The sequence below is a fragment of the Mya arenaria genome, chromosome 12 (assembly GCF_026914265.1).
Source record: "Mya arenaria isolate MELC-2E11 chromosome 12, ASM2691426v1".
NCBI lineage: Eukaryota > Metazoa > Mollusca > Bivalvia > Myida > Myidae > Mya > Mya arenaria.
This window is the reverse complement of record NC_069133.1, coordinates 49,353,790-49,378,506: the sequence shown is the minus strand read 5'-3', so window position 1 is coordinate 49,378,506 and position 24,717 is coordinate 49,353,790. Positions and strand designations below refer to the sequence as shown.

At 32.5% G+C, this 24,717-nt stretch overlaps 2 protein-coding genes across 2 annotated transcripts in view; one reads left to right on the top strand and one right to left on the bottom strand.

Moving 5' to 3' along the window:
- Positions 1–24,717, top strand: part of LOC128211003 (Kv channel-interacting protein 4-like) — a 422,182-nt gene that overhangs the window by 6,202 nt on the left and 391,263 nt on the right. The gene's annotated exons all lie outside the window — the stretch shown is intronic.
- Positions 1–24,717, bottom strand: part of LOC128210751 (uncharacterized) — a 51,682-nt gene that overhangs the window by 22,428 nt on the left and 4,537 nt on the right. The gene's annotated exons all lie outside the window — the stretch shown is intronic.

Sequence of the window (24,717 nt, the reverse complement as noted above, 5' to 3'; positions counted from 1 at the left end):
AATTCAAGATGGCTTCCAGGAAAAGGAAGCGGGCTTATACTTGCAAGGAAGTGCTAAATACGATCTGTAATGACAGTAATAGTAATATTCCGGACATCGAAATTGAATTCGGATATGTCAAATGAAAGTTCGGATGACGATATTAGTGAGAAAACTGTTTCAAATCCATCATCCAGACCACAAACACCTTCAGGTTAGTTTGAATAATGTTTTTTTTCTGTTATTATTGATGTTTTATCCCCATGAAAATGTCAAATATACCATAAATAAAGAAATAAGCACTTGGCAGCTAAGTAATTCAATATAATATATATAAAAGAAGACTAAATTTAAAAAAATATATGGATGAAACTTTGCCCAGTAGGTTGAGAGGTTGGCGGTCGTTTTTTTTTTATGATATCTTCAAATTCGTCTGTTTTTGAGTTCTTGCTGCTTATTTTGATCAAATTCTCAATTTATAATGCAGTTTGATAATTAAACATATGCCTATATTGATTTATGACTGTTATAGAATTATTTATTATTTATTTAAGACCACGGACAAGAGGTTGAGGGGACAAGGTAGAGCGATCGGGAGAGGAATATTCGAAAAGAAGTAGCATCGACCAGATTGTGCAGTGCGAAGTGACAGACAGACTCCTGGATGGAGTATAAAACAAACATATTTTAAATGCAATGAGTGCAACATTCCTATGTGGGCAGCCCCGTGTCATTCACACAAACAAGAACTTTCAGGAAGCTGGACGCGTGGTCCATAATGTTGATGCATAACTGTCTAGATGTGTTGTTTGTACACATGTAGATTTGCTATAAGCAAAAATGTTTTCATTTTAACATAGTCATTTTTTCTATTGTATAAGAAGTAAAGAAAGGATATGTACACAAATGTAATCACTAAATATTTATGAACTTAATGATATTTTTTCATTTTTTTAAATCTATTATGTAATTTATTAAATATTTTGTACAATAAAATTTCAAAAAATCATATTTGTTTTGATCTTATGTTTAATATATTATTTAATTAATTTACTGTGAAAATTTGAAGAGAAAAGCTTTATAAATAAAAAAGTTATGGTCAAGTGAATAGCCTTGGTAGAATTCTCTTAGACTTCCAGGAATTAATTTGGCACTGAGATGAACTTTTGACTATTTATTTGGCGCCAAAAGGGTTAAGAAAGGAAATCAATGTCCTAATTTGTATTTCCACTAAAAGTGTTTCGAAATGCACGCAAGGAATCAATTTATAAGGCCATCAACAGTTGTGACATAAAGCCAACGAAACTGTCCCGGTAGATACAACCCTGTCTGTGGGTTTTGCATACGCAGAGGGAAATAAAAGAATAAGAACTAGATCATTAAATATGAAGCATATATCATCACTGAATGATTAACTGTAAAAGATAACACGATATAAACAAATGAGTGTCCAGAGTGTCTAGACATCAATCACCTGTGCACCGTGTAGTTGATTTATTATTTATTTTGCAATGAAATGTCTGCCAGATTACGAAATGTGTTGCCACACGCAATACCCTAGACCCTGCGAGCGATTCCAATATTATCCTAGAGATTAAGTATGTTGGTATTTGTCAATGGAATATGATTTTGAGCAGCAGTGACAAATACCAACAGACAAACCCTCTAGCATATTAGGTGAATCGTAGTGAAGGTCTAGGTAATTATGTAAGCAACACGTTCTGTGATTAAGCAGACATTTCGGTGCATACATCTAAGTTTAATCAAATGTAATCATAAACACAATAAAGGAAAAAATGGCATTCTCAATTAATGTCCTTGTACTAATAATACTAGCATATGTGCATTAGTTATTTTTGATAAATGCACTTTAAATTTGTTTGGAATATTTTCCGCTTTTTCTCAAACAATATTGAAATATGTTCACTTTCTACTATGTTTACATTGTAACAACTACAATCTGATATGATTAGCATCATTTTCAGAAGAGCACGCACATTCCTCGAAAAAAAAAACTCAACACACTTCACTCTATATCCGACAGACGGTACAGACATCATAAAAAACCACATCAAGGTGATAAGTTTAGGAATGAGATTTGTTTTATTGATATAATAATAACACTCAAAATAAAAAAAATATAAGATACAGAAAAATATTATTCCGCAAGAACCAGGACTTGAAATCGGGGTACACTTAGCTGAAGTAGGGGGTACCACATGTTTCAAGGTTTTATTCCACATATAAACAAAACTTTGTCGGAATTTGTCAACTTTAAAATACTTCAATGCATTTAGGTTGAAATGGATAATCTTTAGAACAAAGATATCATTTTGTCGATACATTTGCTGGTTATTAGTATCTTTCCCAAGGTACTTATTCAACTTGATATGTAATTCTCTAACTTTTTATATTAACAGAACTAATGACCAGAACAAATGGGATTCAACTTCCAACTTACTCATTTTGAGTCACGCATTGAAATTTAGATTACAAAAATGGACTTTATCGTGAATGACGCTTTTCACTTTGTGGTTAATGCTTTTCTATACAAAAACCATGTATCACATGCTCTGTTGCTTACAAGCAAACGAACAAGCGAACGAACGGAGTCAGTTCAGGGCAGTAACTGTATACATTTTCATTGTAAACTAAGCAAACACTACTTTTGGAGGATAAATTATCGTCAACCTCAACACCAGCGTCACATTCATTTTATGTTCGATCTCATGTCATTTAAAAAAACGCCTGTTTCATACGATTCTCAAATTGTTAAAACCATTGGGTCTTTTACATTCTTCACCATGGATAATAAAAGTATGATACCCATACAGATAGAAATGAGTCTGCCATGGCAATCAATGTCTGAATATCAATCACCACACCACTGTTAGATGATTTATGATTTATTTCGTTACAAAATGTCTGGCAGATTTCATTGGATTGCAAAAGGGTTATTAATTTAGGTAAGTTCTGCCTCGGATTATGCCCTAGTTTCTCTGAACGCTTCAAATAACGATCCACATTTTATCCTAGAGGTTATAACTGTTAAAATTTGTTAATCAAAGAGAAATTGAACTGCAAGTTTACATATCCAGTCTAAGCTACTTTTGATTGTGAATGAGAACGATAAAGCATGTGTGGTACACTATTTTATTAACAAGTAAAATCGTTATGAAAATAAAGTATAACTTTCTTATCGATGTTGCTTATGCTATAAAAAACTTCACATGTAACATTAAAATCTTTATTTGATACACTTTCCTCACATTGGACCGATTGAAAAGAAGGTTGTTAATGTGAGGCAAGCGTTGTAAATTTCTTAAGGTGAAATCTTTCATGATATGCTCAACTATATCCATATAGAACAGGCGTTGATGGCATAAATAACATTGTTAACTTAAACTTAGGTTTCACAAACGGTCAATTTTTTCTAATAATAATATTTACAGAAATTTTATTTTGGTGTATTCATATCGCAATGTATACAAGCCCATTTAAATAGCAGCATTTTCAGGCGTGTACAAAACGCCACAGTTAGATGATTTATTGTGTAATAAAATGTCTGGCAGGTTTCCTATGCTTACAAAAAGGTGAACTATATAGATAACAATTGCCTGAAATACGTCCCTAGATTTTCTGAACGCTCCACATATTATTCCAATAGTTCCAATTTGTCAATCAGAGATAATTTAAAGTGCCAGTGTACATATATAGGTGAAGATACGATTACCAATGACAACGATATTACGTTTGGTACATTAATTTATCAACAAATAAAAGTGTAATACAATACAGAACAAACTACCTCCACAGTGATTTTCTTGTGTTGTCAAAACAGCATAGATGCCATTATAGTCCTTAATTAATACACTCATGTTTTCATCCTACACATTGGGCAAATTGTTTGAAACTTTGTTAACTTTGTTAATGTTAAACTGTTATCAACAACGTCGTTGTCATTCTTTACACTGTCAAATGTTTAATGATATGCTCATATATTCAATTTAACAATCACAACAGCGAAACACTTGTTTGAAATACTGTTAGAACTATTGCATGTGTTCATAAAAGTTGAAGTGTCAACATTCAATCAACGTTGATGGCGTTAACCACGTTGTTAATGTAAACAAAATAATGAACAGTCGGCCCATTGACCTAAAAACAATATTTACAGAGATACACGTTTTACTGTATTAACATTGCAATAAGTACAGGACGACATTACAAGCATACTCTTTTATAAATGAAGCACACATACTTATTTTCATTTACTATATACGGTGTACAAAAATACAGCTCCTTGCGTAAATAAAGTTAGAGTATAGTTGACCAGATTTAAACCAATTAGAGGCATATTAGCTGTTTATGCAATAAACTATAAAACATTGCAAAACGACCCTTTCTTTCCGTTTGTATTTTAAAATCAGCGGGAGTTGAACTGTTCTAAAATGTTTAAATCAAACGTTATGATGTATCACTTGCTATTTTGCGTCTCGAATGAACGAATTCGTACGGGTGGCTGGAATCATTTAAAAATGATATGTATTTAGCAATACCACGTAGACTAAAATAGACCTGCCTTGTCCTGTTTTGGGAAACTTAGAGAAGATCAACATAAAACAATCGCTAATCTAGAAATACCTCAAATCATAACACTTGCGAAAGAGAATTCAACTGATAAGGTTAGGCTAGCAAAACACCTACTATAATAAAATAACACTGAACACCTCACTGCCTAATACTATAGTTCAAGCAAAAATACACGCTTGAAAAAACGAACACAATATCCGGTTCTATACAATTACTGAGGGTTGAAAACATAAAATACAGGTCTGCGTTAGTGAGCTCGAGCTAACAGTGTATTTCATTTTTAGTTAGGATAGCGATCATCGTTTAAAGAAGACCAGACTGGATTGCTTATTTAAGAAAGCAATCGTTGGTCTATGGAACACCACACTGGGTTCCTTATTTGGGACACCCTACATTGCTTAATGGAACACAAGACTAGTTTGGTTATTTAGGACAGCGATCATTGTTTAATGAATACGATGACTTGGCTGCTTTTTTGTGACAGACATCATTGCTTAATAGAATACGAAACTAGTTTGGTTATTTAGGACAGCGATCATTGTTTAATGGAAGGCTAAACTGGATTGTTTATTTGGAAAAGGGATCCTTGATAAACAGAATACAAAGCGGATTGCGTACTAGGGTCAGCGATCATTGTAAAATAACAGACTATATATGAAGTGTTTTTGCTTAAGTTGTAATTTTGCAAAGATTCATTTTGTTCAGGCAAGGAAGGTATTTTATGTAAGGCACGTTGATGTATTGTAGTGTTGTACTTTTTCAGAGTAAAATGATGTAGCTTTTGTATGAGCTATCGGAGAACGAGTATATTTTTGCACAATTCCATTATTCAACTAGTACATAATCAATGAAGAATAAATAGCAGGAATGTAGTTCACAGAAACTTAGTCCACACGTACACGTTCTCTACAGTTTGCGACATATCATATGTGTACACGCATTGAACATGTGCTTGCTTTTCATCATAGACATAAATGTCAACAAAATAAAATGACATAACATTCACTTTAAACTTTTGTTTATTTAAGGAAGGTGATCAATTTATATAGACACCAATCGTGAGATATTACTCCAACAAAACTGTCTAGATCACTGAACATTTAGCATATATATGATCACTGAATGTGAAACTGTAAAAGCTAACGCGTTGTACACAAATGATTGTCTAGAGTGTCTCTAAAGACATCAATCACCTATGCACCGTGTAGTTGATTTACTATTTATTTTGCAATGAAATGTCTGCTAAATTACAGAGCATGGTGCTCACATAATTCCCTAGACCATCCGTACGATTCACCTAATATCCTAGAGGGTTTGTCTGTTGGTACTTGTCAATGAAAAATGATTTTAAACAGCAGTGCATACATCTAAGTTAAATTAAACATAATCAAGGTACAAAAAAGAGAACAATAAAATTCTCAGTTAATGTCCTTGTTATATCAATAATGGCATATGTGTCATAAAAATCTTTGATGAATACACTTGTTATCTTTTTTTGTGTTTTTTCCTGATTTCTTTAACAATATTAGCAGATGAACACTGTCTACTTTCTTGGCATTGCAACAAATAAAAGTCGATATGATTAGCATAACTTCCAGAAGTGCACGAACATTCATGTAAAAAAACAACATAAAATGCACTCTTCTTTATATCCGACAGACGGCACACTAATCTTGAAAACATATCAAGGTGATAAGATTAGGCATGGACATATTTTAATGAATACAATAAAAAAAACTGAAAATTAGAAAATAATACATATAAGCAATATACCACAGGGATCAGGATTTGCACTCGGCGTACTCTATGTTTGGAGTAGGGGATACCATATGGTAAAATGTTTTATTCCTCAAATAAACAAAACTTTTGTGGGATTTCTTGATATTGCAAAAAATATTATGATTATGTCAATGAATTTATGTTAAAATGAACATGCAATAAAACAAAGGTACCTTTTGTCGATATTTTTGCTAATAATGAGAATCTTTCAACATGTCTTATTCAACCTTCTACGATTTCTTTATTTGTGGATATAAACACAGCTACTGACCAGACCAGAACTGACAGCGGGGATTCAACCTCCAACGCCATCAGAACTGGGTAACCAATTGATATTTAGTAAACAAAATGAAGTATAATGTGAACGACGCTTTTCGCTTTTTGATAAATGTTTTAGTTTGTTTAAAAACAACAACAACAAAACAACGTCATGTGTCACACGAAAGGAATCGGTTAAGGGTAATAATTGTTTGAAATAAACATTGTCATTGTAAACGAAGCAAACGCTACTATTAGAGGATAAAATTTCTTCAAACCAATCATCAGCGTCACATTTATTTCACGACCGATCTCATGTCATTAAACTAATGCACGTCTATAACAAATATCATAATGTTTAAACAATAAGAGGTTGAGCCTTTTTCAACATTCACCATGATAAATAGTAATATGAATGACATACATAATAGGAATATGTCTGCCATGGCAGAGTCTAAACACCAATCGCCAAAGCACTGTTAGTTGATTTATGATTTATTTCGTAATAAAATGTCAGGCAGATTTCATTTGATGCAAAAGGTAAACTATTTAGGTAAGTATTTCCTCGGGTTATGTCCTAGATTCTCTGAACGCTTCAAATAACGCTTCATATATTATTTTATGTTATATCTGTCGAAATATCTCAATACAAGATTATTGAACTGTCAGTGTTCATATCTACGCTAAGCTTTTTGTGTCAATGAGAACGATAAAGCATGTATGGTACATTATTTTATCAACAAGTAAAATCGTTATTAAATTGAAGAAAACAATGACTTTCTTATTGACTTTCCATATGCTATGAAAAATGCCATTTTACTCTTTATTGTAAACCTACATTTCAGGTGAACTATTTGGATAAGTGTTGCCTCACATACTGTCCTAGATTTTCTAAACGTTTCAAATTTTATTCAAGAGACTATGTCTGTTAAATATTATCAATCAAATATGTTTTAGGGTGGCAGCGTACAATTGGGCTTTAAATTTCAACGCAATCAAATATGGGTCGCAAATTGAGATTTTAGTGAAACCAAATGTGTTAAAATACGAACTATTTCAACTTTCTATTCAGTTTCGTTTAATTAGATATAAAGAAATGTACTGACGAGAACATATCATGGGGCTTGAACTTCTAACGCAATCAATCAAGTGACGACACCTTTCCCTTTGTGTTTAAACATCAATGGGTTTGAAATTTTTAATTTTTTAAAATATTTAAAAACTATAATATATTTTACGAACGCCATTTATCACATGCTCCGTTGCGTAAACACACGAATGATGGAATAAACGAATAAAAGTTGCTAGACGCATTTCAGTTTGAACTGTATATTCCTAAGAGAAATGCTTCCACACAGAACATTAATTTTATACAACAGATACAACAACTAGGCCGGTCATATTTGTTTGAGAAACATTAAAAATAGAAAATTATCGTTTTTCAAGTATTGCTTTAAATAATACCACTTGTGAAATAGAATTCAACAGAAATGTTTTGAACAGAAACACATTTATATGTAAAATAACTGCACATACCACATGATACAATACTTGGGACACTCTTTAGGAACATACGTTGGGTAACATTAAATTTGAAGCAGTAAAAGAACATAAAAAACACTGCCACTTCTTCTGAGATGACAATCTAATGAACGGTGGAATATAACATATACAGTCTGTAACACAATCTGAATTTTTCAACCACAGCATTCAAGGCCTTGATAAGATTTATTGCTTGAATGACGTAAGGATAAAAGAGACACATAATGATGATAGTGATAACTGGAAATGTTCCTTTACGGATACGAAGAACAGTCATGGGCTCAGTAAATGCGTCTAGGCTCGTAATAATAGCATGGAAACAACTGTAACAATTGCAGCACCCATATATCTGCTATACATTGTTGCCTTTTATTATATCGTTTTTGTTTTTAGATACAGTTTTCCTTTGGTATGATGTTCATTCGTGATATGTTTCTTGTTCTAATTTGCTTGTTGAATTTTACAAACGAGGTATTAGTGTAAATAGGATAATGCCTTATGTTCAAATCCAAGTTAATAATAGACTTATCGGTAAAGCTAGTTTGATGCGTGTTTGGTCTGTTCCTTGCAGTTGTATTCGTGTATGTGGTGTAAACCCGTTTTTGTCACTAGTTCAGTGTCGTTTGGGTCTTTGACTTGTGTATCTTAACAGTTATTTTTTATGTTCGACCACTTGGCTTTCCGTAAGTTTACATTTTTTCTGCCACCTATGGTTACCAGCAGGCCTTTTCAAATTCAAAACGCATACTTGTGTACGACATCGCAAATCAATGTAAATATGAATATCAAGTGTTCAATCCAGAGGGAAGCGACTGTTTGGAATAGACATTGCCCTTTTATACCACGCAAACAGTACTCTCATGATGCTAGACATTTGTCAACCAAATCAGCGTTACATTAAAATTATGTCAGATCTCCTATTATTTGAAAAAAAAAAAAACGCCCGTGGCGGGAATCTCAAATTGATCAAAACCCAAAACCAGGGTAAGTTATGCTTATGACAGGCATACAAAATAGACCTGTGTCTGCTAGGGTTGTTTCTAAACATCAATTACCAAACCAATGCTAGTTGGTTGATGATTTATTTTGTAATAAAATGTCTGGCAGGTTTCCTATGATTGCAAAAAGGTTAACTATTTAGACAAGCGCTGCCTCGCATACTTCCCGAGATTTTCTGAAAGATTCGGAGGTAATGTCTGTTCCAATTTGTCAATCACAGATGGTTTGAAGTGCCAGTATTCAGATTGAGATACCTTTGTCAATGAAAACATGGCCCATTTGGTAAATGAATTTATCATTGAATATAATAGTTATTCAATAAAGGAGAAAATGGAATTCTTAATGACTTTTTTGTGTTGTCAAAACAGCATAAGTACCATTGTATAACACAATAGGTCCTTTAAAGTATCTTACGTTAGGCAGGGACTTTATTTCATATAAAAGGCACGGCGATTTATCAAAGTGCTGTCCATGGTAAAAGGGTTTGAATTGTCTCGAAAATGTCTTGAAGGTGTTGTGATGAAGTTAAACATCCGTTTCAACATAAAACTCTGACTTATTATTTATTCTTAAATATCAATGTCTGCGGTAAAAAAATCATTCCCAAAAAACACTACTAAAATAAGCGTAGTTGCAATAAATGGTTTATATAAAATTGCGTAAGCTTTAACATTAATTTTCATGACTTCTTGTCTTTCACTATATTCAATAGGGATCTGGGTATTTTCAATTTTTCTACATTTCCAAGACAAAATCGAAGGGTTGTAATTGGTCGGAAGGTTTTATTAATTGAATGTCGTTAGAATGACGGCTTGCTCAATCAAATCCTTGCGTGCCCTTAGAAGAACACTTGCGGGGTAAGAATGTGCATTTTCTAATTGATATTTTCAGGAATCGAAAGAAACAAACTGAGGTGATATGGAACGATATGTTTCAATAAAAGATGTTATAAATACATAAATTGTATAATGTAAAGATGTCAACATTGAATGTGTTTTTGATAAATTATGTGTAAAATTGAACATACTTTCGACCAAAGCTTTTATTTTTGTCGACAGTCTTTGCTTTCAGGGAAAAAGGGTGATAAGAGGCTTTTAGGAAGCCTATTTCTACTTCTGTGTAGTACTTTATTTGTAAACATAAACAATTGAACAGACCAGAACATAGTGCAGGGCTTTTATTTTTAATTCATTAAAAACTGTGTCACACATTGTAATTTAGTAAAACCAAAAGTAATATGTCATGAATGACCCTTTGTGTTTTAATATAAGACGGGGTTGAAGTGTTCTAAAATGATTTAATCAAACGTCATGTATCACTTGCTCTTTTGCGTCGCGAACAAATAAGTATGGGTTGCTGGAATCATTTAAAAGTAATATGTGTTTTGCAATATCACGTAGATAAAAATATACTTATCATTTTCTGTTTTGGTAACTTTGAACAGATTGTCAGTAAATTATCGCTACTCAAGTGAAGATTCAAATCATATCACGTGTGAAACAGAATTCAACTGAAAGGTTTAGGTTAGCAACATATTAACATCTAACATTGTAACGCTGAACGAATCACTGCAGAATACAATAGTTTATTCTTCAGGAACATACATCATGTAACAATCAAAACAGAAGTTGGTTTAGAACAAATACAATAATGCTTGCTGAGTTGACTATCTTGTGAACGGCGAAATACAATAGCTATACCTCGCTACACTATCTGAATTTTCCAAAGGCACCAATCAAGTCTGTAATAAGAATTATTGCCTCAATTTCTCAGGAAAATTAAGAATGTGGAACAATGAGGTTGATAACTGATGACTGTTGGCATTTATTCCAGCATGATTGAATCAAATTGATTGCAACGAAAATAAGATCCGATTCATCCGATGTAGCGTACCTTGGAAATTATATTCAGCAGAGATGAATCAAATTGCTTTAAACAAAACACGCTTGCATAAACGAACAAAAATTGCGTTTCTTTACAACAGCTGAAGGTATAAAATTTAAAAACAAGGTCTTCGTAAGTGAGCTGGAGATATCAGTGTATTTCCTTTCTTATTAATGATAGCGACCATCGTTTAACGAAAGACCAGACTGGGTTGCTTATTTAAGAGGGAGATCGTTGTTGAATGGAATACCAGTCTGGGTTTCTTATTTGGGACACACATAATTGGTTAATGAATGAGATAACTTAGCTGTTAATTTACGGCAGCGATCATTGCTTAATTGAACACAAAACTAGTTTGGTTATCTAGGACATCGATCTTTGTTTAATGGAAGGCTGAATTGGGTTGTTTATTTGGAAAAGGGATCCTTTTTAAAGATCAGATAGAACGGATTGCTTTAGGGACAACGACACTCGGTTAATGGAAAACTATATTTTAGTGTTTTTGCTTTAGTTGTTATACTTCAACAATTATTTTTGTTTAGGCATGGGCAATATTTTGTGTTAAGTACGGCAATGTATCAAAGTTTTGTAAATGATATAACGATTTTAATTGTCTCGAAGATGCCTTAAATTACCATGAAGTACTTTATTATTTAAAATTCCGTCTTATATTTGTTCTCAAATATCAATATTTGCGGTGACAAAGCAATTATTCATTCCAACCACCAATGATTGGTTTATATTTATACATTTTTACATTTCATCATTTCTTGTTCACTACTATATTAGGGATCTGGGTATTTTCAATCTTTCTACCTTTCCAAGACAAAAACGAAAGGTTGTAATTGATGGGAAGGTTTTTAATTGAATCTCGTTAGAATGATGGCTTGATAAATCGAATCCTTGCGTGCCCTTCGAACCATTGTTGTAGGGTAAGAATACATATTAACGTATTGATATATATTCAGGAATCGTAAGAAGCTGAAGTTGAAAGGGATTGCTTGATCATTCCATATATGCTGACCATTTGTCGTATATAGTGCAACCATTAAAACAAAACGATCAATTGCAGGAAGACAACACATCATGCTTGACACTCGTCCTAAATGATTACTTTTTTTAAATGTTCTATGTGCTGTGAGGCGAATCTATTGGATTATCACTGAGATTAATTACCAACACAGTACGCTTGAAATTGACTTGATATTGCATGCATGACATATTTCAATTATCGATCGACAGTAACACCTATTCCAGAATAGATTAATGCAGCTTTTTATGAGCTGTTCCAGAACGAGTATAGATTTGCTCATTTCGTTTATCCAGCAAGAACATTATCAATGAGGAATAAATAACGTAAACTCTAATTGATTTTATTTCCCCGAAGGAATTGATTTGACTGCACATTCATTTACGGAAAAAGGTTATATGGAACAAAAATGAATTTCTTTAGACAAATTTAGTGGGTATGGACCTTACTACTCAAAGAATATATTCAGCAAGTTAAATAACACAAATAAAATAGTTCAGCCCAGAATAAGATTCAAATACCCGCGACAACAATATAATTTTCTGGCTCACGTTATCCGACCTCTCATGTCCCACAACGGAGGTCTCAAGATGCAGTCATTCCGACCTGTTAATAAATGTGAAATGGGTATTTTCAGATATACTAATGATATATGTACGCATTTAATCTTTGATGCTTATACTCGATGTCATAATCTCTATTGCCTTTCTTGTAATTGCGCGGTTGGTAAACCAAAAATGAATGAGTTCTCTACCCCCTTTTTTACAAATCGGCACTGTTGATAAAACGAAATGAATATTATGCTATTTTGGCACTGTTTCTGAATGGAAAACGCAATTGTTCAGAAACAGAAGGAAGAAGCCTGATATTGAATAAAAGAAGTCCCAGTTTAGATGTTTATCTTAAAAGAACGCAATCCAGAACATATAAGATTGTCCACAATCAGTCTAGTCGTTTCTAAGAATTGTGCGGGTTAAGAGACCAAACAAGGCGCTATACACCAAACTGGCCAAACCATAGAAGCAATACCGGTTATTGGCTACATATTCAAACTTACTTTTTCTGTTTGGAGATGTGTTTACGCCATCAATCTGTACAATTAAAGAATGTGCAAAAGTATATATTATTTTAATTTATATTCTTTTTCAATATTATCAGACTTATGTGTTATATATCCCTTACGTGACTAAACAAGGATATGAATCTTAAGGTAGAAAAAACTGATACAACCCCTTTCAAATGAGACATACACCATAGGTTTATATATAATGCAGAGGGTTCGGGGGTTCTACTCAGAGAGAGAATCGGTAAATTCTTTGACAATGTGGCCATTTTGCCGATCGCTTTGGAAATAAAAGTCATGATAAAACTGTCTTTTATGATAGGTTGTGTTCGGAGCAAACCACATTCCGTTTAGCCTTTTCAATTGAAATTAGCATATCTAGCCCCCTGCAACCGAAATACCGCCTACAAAGCCCGGAATCCGGCTTGCCTAAGGTGGAGGTAGACATCCTTGCATAATAATGTATATTATATTTGATGCTGCACATTTCCCACCGCCGTTGTCAGCATCATCAAAATCGTTGCCATCGTGACAATCTCTATATTTCAGAGTATCATATTTGTATAAAAAGCAATTTAAAAACACATTTTAGAAGAACTAATGCATATGCACAAACACAGGAGCTATGTGTCTTTTATTATGTGGTCTAGAGATCAATCACGACAAACCGTTGAATTATATTTTTTAATTTTTGCACGAACATTTCTGCGAGTTTTTCTATGAAAACAATAATTCGGAATTTAGGAATTTAGGTCAGTGCTGCCTTTAGCACTTTACGTATCGAAGGGTATATGCCTGAAGGTAACAATGTTTATAAGTGGAAGACCTTTATATATATTTGAATATAGTTTCATGGCACTCTCTTCACTTTAATTATCAAAACTAGCTATCTAAAATGTAATACACTTATAATGTCTAATGATAAAAAGCAACAAGTGATTAGTTGTTGCCAGAAGGGACGAAACCCTCGCAGCTAATTCAAAGTACATGGAAATTGTTGTATATAACCTCATAATAGTCTAGTGCCCTGTGAAGCATCATTGCAAGATAAGTATCTCTTGATTGCATATATAACGTTTAATTTCCTAATTCGATTTTCCGGCAATCACAAAAATGTACCTTCTGGCAGTATCCTCTCGACATTGTTCTAGATACTATATCTATTGCAATTCATCAATCTGAGTTGATTGCATAATGTGGACAATTAGCTTATAGTATGTACTGCACGCTGTTAATAGCAATGTTCACCAGGTAATGATATATTGCCTTCCAATACAATTAAGTTAGCACTTCGTAATGTTTCACAATAATTAATTAATTTATTTATTTGTGTTGGCGCTATTTTCTCTATACGAACTGTAGACCGCTTAACAGCCCACTTGATGAAAACATTTACTATGACTGAATAGAAATTTATCGTAACAATAAATACACATATAAATAAAACAAACAAAAAATGCACCCGCATTGGCATTCTAAAGCACTGCTTCCTTAGAATTTTGTACCCAATGATAAAAAAGTTCTCAGTTCTGCAAATATAAACTTTATTGTACTGTTTAGCTGTTTTGAATATACATTTAAACCATTCCGAACATTTAGAAAAAAACATATCATGATGAAATGAAATAATATTTTTTAATAAAATAATGAAATAGAAAAATAGATATTAACAAATAGAATAAATAGACCCCCAGGAATTGAACCCGAATACTCTATGTCTGCATTCGGGAACCAACTCTATTGTAACATAGGAGACGGATCTTTTAAAGAATGTTACGTTACATATATATAATGTGGCGGAAGATGTCAACATTGAATAAACTATTGTTATAGAGCAAAGCTTTTATTTTTGTCGACAGTCTTTGCTTTAAGGGGGTAGGGTGATGAGAGGCTTTAAGGGTGCCTATTTCAACTTGCTGTGTAGAACTTTATTTGTAAATATTAACAAATGAACAGACAAGAACAACTTTTATTTCCAACTCATTCAAAACTTGGTCACACATTGTTATTTAGTAAAACCAAATGTACTATGACGCGACCGACGCTTTGTGTTTTAACATCAGCGAGGGTTGAACTGTTCTTAAATGTTTTAATCAAACGCCATTTAATACTTGCTCTTTGCTTCGCGAAGGAACGAACAAATAAGGGTTGCTGGAATCATTTAAAACTTATAAGTGTTTTGCATACCACGTAGATAAATATAGACTTATCATTTTCTGTTTTGGAAACTTTGAACAGATCATCAGTTAATTATCACTACTCAAGTGAAGCTTCAAATCATATCACGTGTGAAACAGAATTCAACTGAGGTTTAGGTAAGCAACACATTTACATCTAAAATTGTAACGCTGAACGACTCACTGCAGAATACAATAGTTTATTCTTCAGGAACATACATCACGTAACAAACAAAACAGTAGTTGTTTCAGAACAAATAAAATAATTCTTGCTGAGTTGACTATCCAGTGAACGGTGGAATATAACAGATATACCTCGTTACACCATCTGTATTTCCAAAGGCACCGATATAGTCCCTATTAAGAATTATTTCTTAAGAACATTAGGAATGCAGAACAATAACAATAATGACGATTGACATTTCTTCCAGCATAATTGATTCAAATTGATTACAAAGAAAATAAGATCCGATTCATCCGATGTGGCCTACCTTGGAAATTCTTTCCAGCAGAATTGGACCAAATTGATTTAACACAATTATACAAGCTTGCATAATGAAAAAAAGATCCGGTTCTATACAATAACTGAAGGTATACAATTTAAAATACAGGTCTGCGTTTATGCTCGAGATATTAATGTATTTTCTTTCTTATTAAGGATAGCGATCATTATCGTTTAATGAAAGACCAGTCTGGGTTGCTTATTTAAGAAAGCAATTGTTGTTCAATGGAATACCAGACTGGGTTAATGAATAAGCTGACTTGGCTGTTTATCTAGGCCAGCGACCATTGCTTAATGGAAAAAAGACTAGTATGGTTATTTAGGACATCAATCTTAGTGGAAGGCTGAATCGGGTTATTTATTTGGAAAAGGGGTCCTTTTTAAAAGAGCAGATAAAATGGATTGCTAACTAGGGACAGTTACAAATACCTGACAATAATATAATTTTCTGGCTCATTTTACCCGATGTTTCGGGTTCAAAAGAGGAAGTCATAAGACGCAGTCATTCCGACCATTTAACGAATGTCAAATACATATATTCAGTTATACAATGATACATTCATTCATTCAACAAAGTTATACTGTTAAGATCAAAGGCACCAAGTTATAATTGAATAAGAAGGGAGCAAACGCTTGCCAGTTAATGTCAAATAGATGGAAATTATTGCATATTACCTTAGTATAGTTTATTGCCCTATTCTATGAAGCATCTTGGCAATATAAGTATACTTTGATTGTATATATCAAGTTGCATTTTCAAGATCGATTTTTCAGTAATCACAAAATTGTAGATTGGTACCTGTTGGTATTCGGCTTTCGCCATTATCCTAGATGCTATGTATTTTACAATTTGTCAATCGGATTTGAGTGCATATCCGGGTGATACTAATGCGCACGACAAGTGTACTGTGCCGTTATTAGCAATATGCATCAGTTCAAGTTAAATTTTGCTTTTTAAAACAATCAGGCCAGCACTTCTTAATTGTTTAAAATAAATAATTAGCTTCTTTTTGCTGTTGCTTTTTCTCTATACGATTTGGCACGCATTCGTAAACCGCTTATACAGCCTTATTATTGAATCTATTTAAATTTACTGAACAGAAATTCGCCGTTACATTTGACACCCACTGAAACAAACTAAATGCTTGCTGAGCATTATTAACTCAATGATATAAAATTTCTCGGATCTACCAATATAAATTTTATTGTTATTTTTAGTTTTATTTATACATGTTCTCCTGCTACATAATTTGTAATATAAACGTATCAACAGAAGAAAATGTGCTATTTTATATTACACAAATACAAAGTCAATATAATAATCATCATTTTGGGGAGAGGTTTCAAAAGTGCATGGAGAGCCCGTAGAAAAATGAAAAACATTGTCAATTCCGACATACGGTACGCTGTGACATAGCTTAGGGTGAGAATCGGCAACAAGTATCCAATGAAGGTTACGTTAAGGACTTAATATCTGTTTAACCCAATTATCCTTATAGATCAATGTGAAGAACATCACTGAAGATAAAGAAGTGGAAGCCAGATATGATTTAGGAGACAGTTTTAACGACAAGTCTTGTTTATAAATGATTTATATTCCTAATTCAAAGGAAACATCGTACCATTTCTTTACTTAAATAATTTAGCTAAGCATCGTTTTATTTTGAGTGTTGCAAAACGGTTTTGGAATATACTTTTTGGAATATACAAAGTTTGAAATAGTTTCGAAAGTTGAATAAAGATGACTTTTCGTTCAGGTAAGATTGTTTCCCTTTTTACAAGTAATAAGAGACTCTGCAGTATATATCAAGGACACTGTGTATTACATTTTCTGTTACTTCACTGACAAATAAGGACGACCGACTAAAGATTACTGAATCGACTGTGAAAGAAAATGAAATAAACCCACTTTTACAAATAGTTTGTACAATATATATGAAAATAACCTGCAATTTGTTTTGGAACCATTGTTTTTCGTATAACAAAATTATCGCCGCCCAAGTATATTCTTGAACCATTAATCTTGTGAAATCCAGTGAAACTTAAAAGCTTTGAATAGAAAGTTATTCATTTTTATTTATAACTTGATTAACATTGAAACAATATATTCGAAAGCCATATGTAATACCAATACTCGTGGACTTTTGAAAAAGACATTCTTAAATATCAATCAGATAAGCGCCTATTTTCACATTGAAATCTTGCTTAAGTAGCCGAAACGCATTGTTTATGTCAGACAACCTGTATAGGTAGTTTTAAATGATATTACATACTATGGTATATTCTTTAACTGAGGGGGATTAGTTATGCCTGTTGTCATAACGCTTTCTGGCTAAGCATATAAAGCTAGATAAATTAAGAAATATTCGTTAATATTAAATCTTAACATAGATAGAATAAACCTGTTCTAAATTAAAAGTCTTTGTACCCAATTTGTTGAATGGATAAGATATTTAAAGGATTTAAAAGCGAATGCCAATTAAAAAGATACAAACTCAAATCATAACAAATGTACGTCCAGTTAATAATTTTACCCAAATATAGTTTGTATATGTGGAGGTTTCAATTCTAGATTTAAATTTGCATGCTTTAATCAACATTTCCTCAGCAAATTGTGATCGTAATTACTTATAAATTTATAACAATATCTCGTTGCTTTTGAATGTATAACGACCGCCAAGAAAATGTTAACAGGATGACCGTGTATTATAAGAACCGATTTCATTGATGTACATGTTATGGATGAATAAGATTGTGTTCTGTTCTGTCATAATATAACGATATTTTGACGATATAAAGGAGCGCCTCAGTGGTGAGCAATTTAATAAAATAATTTTTGAATTAGTTTGGAACATGTATTTGTCATGTAACAATCACATCTGTAGCCATCTTCAAATACATTAGACTATGTTGCTGCACATGCATTGCCAATTCAGTTAACGGCGGAAGTGAATCTAATGACTCTGTAACACCAGCTGATTTCTGTCAAGATAACATTCAAGCTCGTTAATTAATTCCTCAAGTTCAAAAGGAATGCTGAATAACCACATAGCCGTCTTTGTACTAGTGTTAAAAAACGTGAGAGCAAAGGCTTAAAGGTTCGTAATATTGACATTACTGTGACAAGCAAATGTAAAAGTAATATATAAATGCAGTCATTGCTTTAATTTAAAAAAAAGTCATTGACAGTCCTATCTCTTAATTGTTTCGAAACCGTTTTCTTTGATATATATTTTTGCTGTTCCTAAATTGCATTTAGTATTTTTATATGTATTTTAAGGGTAAAGGTGATATCTCCAGTATCCTATATACAGCTTCCTATCAAGATAGTGTACTTTCGGATTGTCAACTTTAATTGCTGTCACCTGCTGCTACCAAAAGACAGACACAATTACGGTCGTTATCCACTTGCGTTCATTGTCAATACATTTATTTTTTTTTGTTCGAAACTAAATATGGAATGAGTTTAAAGAGTCATATTGCAGGGGTTAACGTATTCGTGATTATGTTTTTGTATATAGCGTTGCATCCAATGCCTCGAACTGGCCAACTTACATTTAACACTGGCGATGAAACAGCTAAACATGTTATAACATAATGAGGACTTTAAACGAAGAGATATAGCTAGCTGCTCTCTATATATGTTTATATGTTTATGTAAATTTAGTTGTTTATACTTATATCATTTTCATCTTCTTGCGAAACCATGCTTTCCGATGACTAATGTAAAACAATTGACCAAAATATAGGTATACCGATTCGAAGTTTTGTTATAGTTTTTTCAACTGGAATAAGCCTTGCAACGCCATATTTTGAAATCGTTCAGTTCAATGCCAAATGTTAGTTTTGTTCTGTAGAACTAAACACGTATTTTTCTACCTCCTTACGTTTTCAAATTATACCGATATCAAGGTTGGCGACCAGGAATACGAAACTTACATAATTATGATGTCAATAGACAGTTTTGAATGCAATTACGTTTAGATCTTTTCAATATATATTTCAAAGGCTATAGAATTGTCATTGTTTAGTGACGTATAACAGTTAATATAAAATTCTACCACTGAAATTCATTTTGATTTTATTATTACAAGTTTAAATAAAACAACAAAAATACCATAATATGGATACAAGGAAACTATCACAATATGTATTAAGATTGATTGATCTTTACTTTGCCCAACATCGAAGTAAATTTACTTGTACTATCACGGACATACTTTGTTTGGTTTAGATCCGTTAAGTAAATGGCTTTTATTTGTTGCTTGCCTTTTTGTTCACCCATTAAAATAAAGTGACGCTCATATATTTGACGGAATGTCTCACTGCAGAAAAAAGCAATATAATCTTAAGAACATACGTCAAGGAGCAATCGAATCAGTAGTTGAATTCAAAACAAATATAACAATGCTGCGGACCAAAATAAATAGAGTACGATACTCCAAGGATTAATCTCAAGATACCATTTAATTCGATAATAATAGTTTTCATATTCACTGCTGGAGCTATAAGAAATGCAGGATAATGATGTTTTTAACTAAGGACGTAAGCGTAGATTCTAACCATAAATGCGATCATTTTAATATCAAAGAGGGTCTTTCGGTCTAGATTTAGATACAGTTTTCTTCGAGATGACATTGATTTTGTTATATCTCTAGTATCCTATATACAGCTTATAACTTGTTTGTCGTATGTTAAAATTATGCATTCGAGAAAACGTTTTATTGTCTTTCTAGCATCATTGCAGTATGTCTAATGTTCAGATCAATCCCATGGAGCTTCTTCTCGATTTTCCACTTTAATAATTTGCTGGCACCTGTGACTACCAATTTTACTACTATTTTATAAACATGTTTTACAGATTCGATTGTTTTGAGTTTCCTCGATATTCATACCATACCAAAACGCCATATTTCAACAGAAAGTTGATGTGTATTCCGGACATCAGCCCCGAAGCTTTGCAATGCGAAATAAAGTAAATTCAACATGGCTGCATTGTAGGCATATGTCTGACATATCCTTTACTATCATGTTCAAATAATTATATTATAAGTGACAAACCCTATAAACATATTATCATCCTGCGCTTTATTAAAGTCATTTTAGTTCAGGTATAACAAATTGAATGAACATATTTTAGCAATGGCATAATGCCGATTTACTATTTACTGTTCAGCAGAGTAATTCCATTAAACTTTTAAAACCGGTTTATAGTTTAAGCAATGTTCCTCTTATGTCTCGGTATGATTAATTCATAGTTTAACCTGTGGTGTAACCTATGGTTAACATGGGCTAATCGAAGCTGATTATAACTGTTCCAAATAGACGTAGATGCATGTAGATTCTTCGTCGTCTTACAAAAGAGTTTGTACATTTTGGAAATGTTTAATGTGGTTTTGAGCTATCAGGGACATTGTGCCATGTGATATGATGGAAAGTCGGTTAATTGGTGAACGAGATAGAAACGTATTATATATATATATATTTATTTATTTATTCGCACCAGAAAAATATTTAGAAAGAAGTACTTCAAAACAATGGAAACTGTGTTTAAGGGAGGAAAAGCTATACTTAGAACATATAAGGTATGCATTATATCTGCTATTCAGCAGAATATAACTTCCTGACTTACAATTGACCTACAATGAAAGTTTTTCGACAACACAAACTTTTTTCGACTCGTCTGCGATCTTGGAAAATGAAAACCCGAGTGTGACCGAAAAGGTCCATCCGTTGTTTTCTACGCATGACAAACAACAATGCACAATGGAATATATGATTTACTGTGAAACCATGTATATATCCTATTTAAAAAAAAAGATAAAAGGACTACTTTCAGGCGAGTGATAATCACAGGTATTGATCACAAACTTAGTTTTGTATACTATAAGACCTAACCTTATCAATCACAATACATCTAAAATAATATAAACACGTCAGATCATTTTCATATCAATCTAACTATTTACAGCTATTTAAAAACGCAAATGCACAACAACATTAGGTAATAAAAAGACTTGCAAAACAATCTTGAATTGATCAAATTATGCAAACATGGCAAGCATTTATTAATAATTCATCTAAATGATTAGACAATTAATTAAATACAGCCAAATTAAAATGCCTTTACTGAATGAAACAAAATCCTTCTTTAAAGATCGCCAAGACACAAATCAGAACAAAACATCGTTAAATCCGGTTAAATCAGGAAACTACACACGATTGGCAATTAGTAAAAGAAAACGTAGTACTGTAAAAGAGATATTGGCGATGACTTTTTATTATATTCTGTCATGCTTCGAATTCATTAAAACAAGACAGAATTTCCTGAAGATGTTAAATGAAAACACTGGGTGTATTAAAACAATTTTAACAGAAACGAAAACTTGCTATATTTGTCTAACCTCTCATAAATAAAATACTTACCATAACATTTGAGAAAGTAATTGCAAACTGTTTTCCCACTACGTACACAAAATGAAAATTGAAATAGAAATTTCAATCATTGTTACAGTTATTTAAGAACATTTCGTAGTTTCACTTAAGCTGTTTTGTTATTTATTTGATATTTATATTGTATAAACGTTGTCCTATTACTTATATTCCATTGTCGTGTACTATAAGTGTGCTGTAAATATGAACCGTGGTATTTGATTAAATGTATTTGGCTTGACATTAATACGCAACAACTTTTTGACAACGTTACCGTAGTGACAAAAGAAGAAATTTTATGTTTATCGGGCCCTGATTTCTCATAATATCTTTGGGCCCTTATAAAATAAGACTAAGCTAAGCATCTCAAGCTATGTTTGTTTCGGTTTAATTTGTGAAGTATTTACATTATACAGAGTTATAGGACTTCATGATAATCACGATAAACCAATTTCTATGAAGTAAAATCAATATTAAGTAAGAAATATGGCTAAAAGAAATAAGTTATTTAAGCTTGTTACGCTTACGAACATTCAATAAATTGGCGTCAGGTCGCCTACTTTCAAATAAGATACTGAGCTTGTTTCTGTTGTTTTTTTTGCATAAATATTGAAGACATTTATAATATATAAATAAAGTGTTTGATTTGAAATATTTTTATTGACTGTTCTCCTTAATATAATGAATTTTGTTGTGATTTCGTGTCAATTTGCAAATGTGTAATATTTATATATGTATAATCATGGACACGAACACGCGCGACCAAAAACTGGTAGATATAAACATAGGCTGGCTCATTTTGTGTTTAGTTAAATCAATTGTGCGTAGACTACTAAAAGGAAAAAAAATAGTAAGAATGTTCTTTAACCATTACAAAGTGATTTCAACGACCGGTCTCAAACCATACAGCACGTCGTATTATAATTCCGTGTCATAATACAGGCATATCTTCGAGGGTAACTAAATCAAATTTGTTCGACATAATATGCGCTCGAATCAACGAAAATAATATCCAGTTTATTTAATGTGGCATTCGGTGTAAAACCTTGCCAGCGGAATTGAATTTAATTGTTTTAACCAAACATACGCTTAAATCACTGAAAGTAAGATCCGATTAGATACAATAGCTAAAGTTATAAAAAAATATTTTTTTTATATTGTTATAAAATACATTTTAATTTTATGCGTTCTCCAGTCTTTGAAGAACTTGAACTTGTAAAGGCTTACAGGTTATTTCTACTTCATCTGGGATAGCGATTACTGATAACTGGACTTACAGAAAAAGTTTCTTGTTTCGGACAGCGATCATTGTTGAACGGAATACCAAACTGGGACAGGGACCCTTTGTTCAATTACGTATTTGTGATAAAGATCGTTGTTATATGGAAAAACTGACTGGTTGCTTTTTTTAGGACAGCGAGCTTTGCTTAATCGATTGCGTATTTCAACCGTTGTTTGATGGGATACCAGACCAGGTTGCAAATTTGAAACAACGATCTTTGTTTCATTGAAGAACAGTCACGGTTGCTTATTTTGGACGGTGATCGTTGTTTAATGGCAGACACGATTGGATTGCTCTTTTGGGACAGCGATCTGTGTTTAATGGACGACTGGGCTGCTTATTTGTGGCAGCGATAATTGTTTAATGGAATACCCAACTAGGTTGCTTAAGTATTTTTTTTATTATACTTATGATAATTTTAATCAAAACGAATGACCAATAGTTTAGTTAGATGAATTGGTTTAGGTTTTATGCGTTAGTTTTTGCGTACAAGTATTATATGTTCGCAATTCTAAAAAAAAACTGAGAGGAGAACGTTGATTACCAAGTGCCATTAAACCGGGCTTATGTTTAAACTTTTTCCTACTTGTTTCTTTAGTTTTTCACATAATTATTGGAGAAGAACTTTTTAAGATTTATTTATATATCTTTCGTTCTAATTCTTTTCTAGAATATTCTTATGTTATGTGTGTACACGCTGATGAGTAAAATATGTTTTAAACTAAATAGTTAATGATCCAGGTTATTCCTTGTACTTTCTCCTACGAATCCGCAACATAATCAGAAGGTTGTAATTACTGGGAAGTATTTGCTTGATTGAAAGTCCGACATATTTTGGCTTGGTAAAACCGATTTATTTGAGCGCTTTAAAACAATGGATTAATACAATGCATGTATTTTAAGATATCCTTCTTTGCTGTATTATGCACTTTGAGGAGTTCCAGGATAATTACTGAATACAATTACAAGCAGTGTTAACATAAAACATATACTATTATTTTATTTAAATATACGAGGTTCAGCGCATATTGCGTTTTTTTGACCGCAATGACCTTTAAACAAGATGATCTGAGATTGCCAAACATTCAGTTATTCGTCGCAAATAATGCCAGACTTAATGTTAATGAAGTTCATGAATCAGGAAGGTGTCTCTAAAATGACGCCAACTAAAACGAAGCAGGTACATCATTAGATACT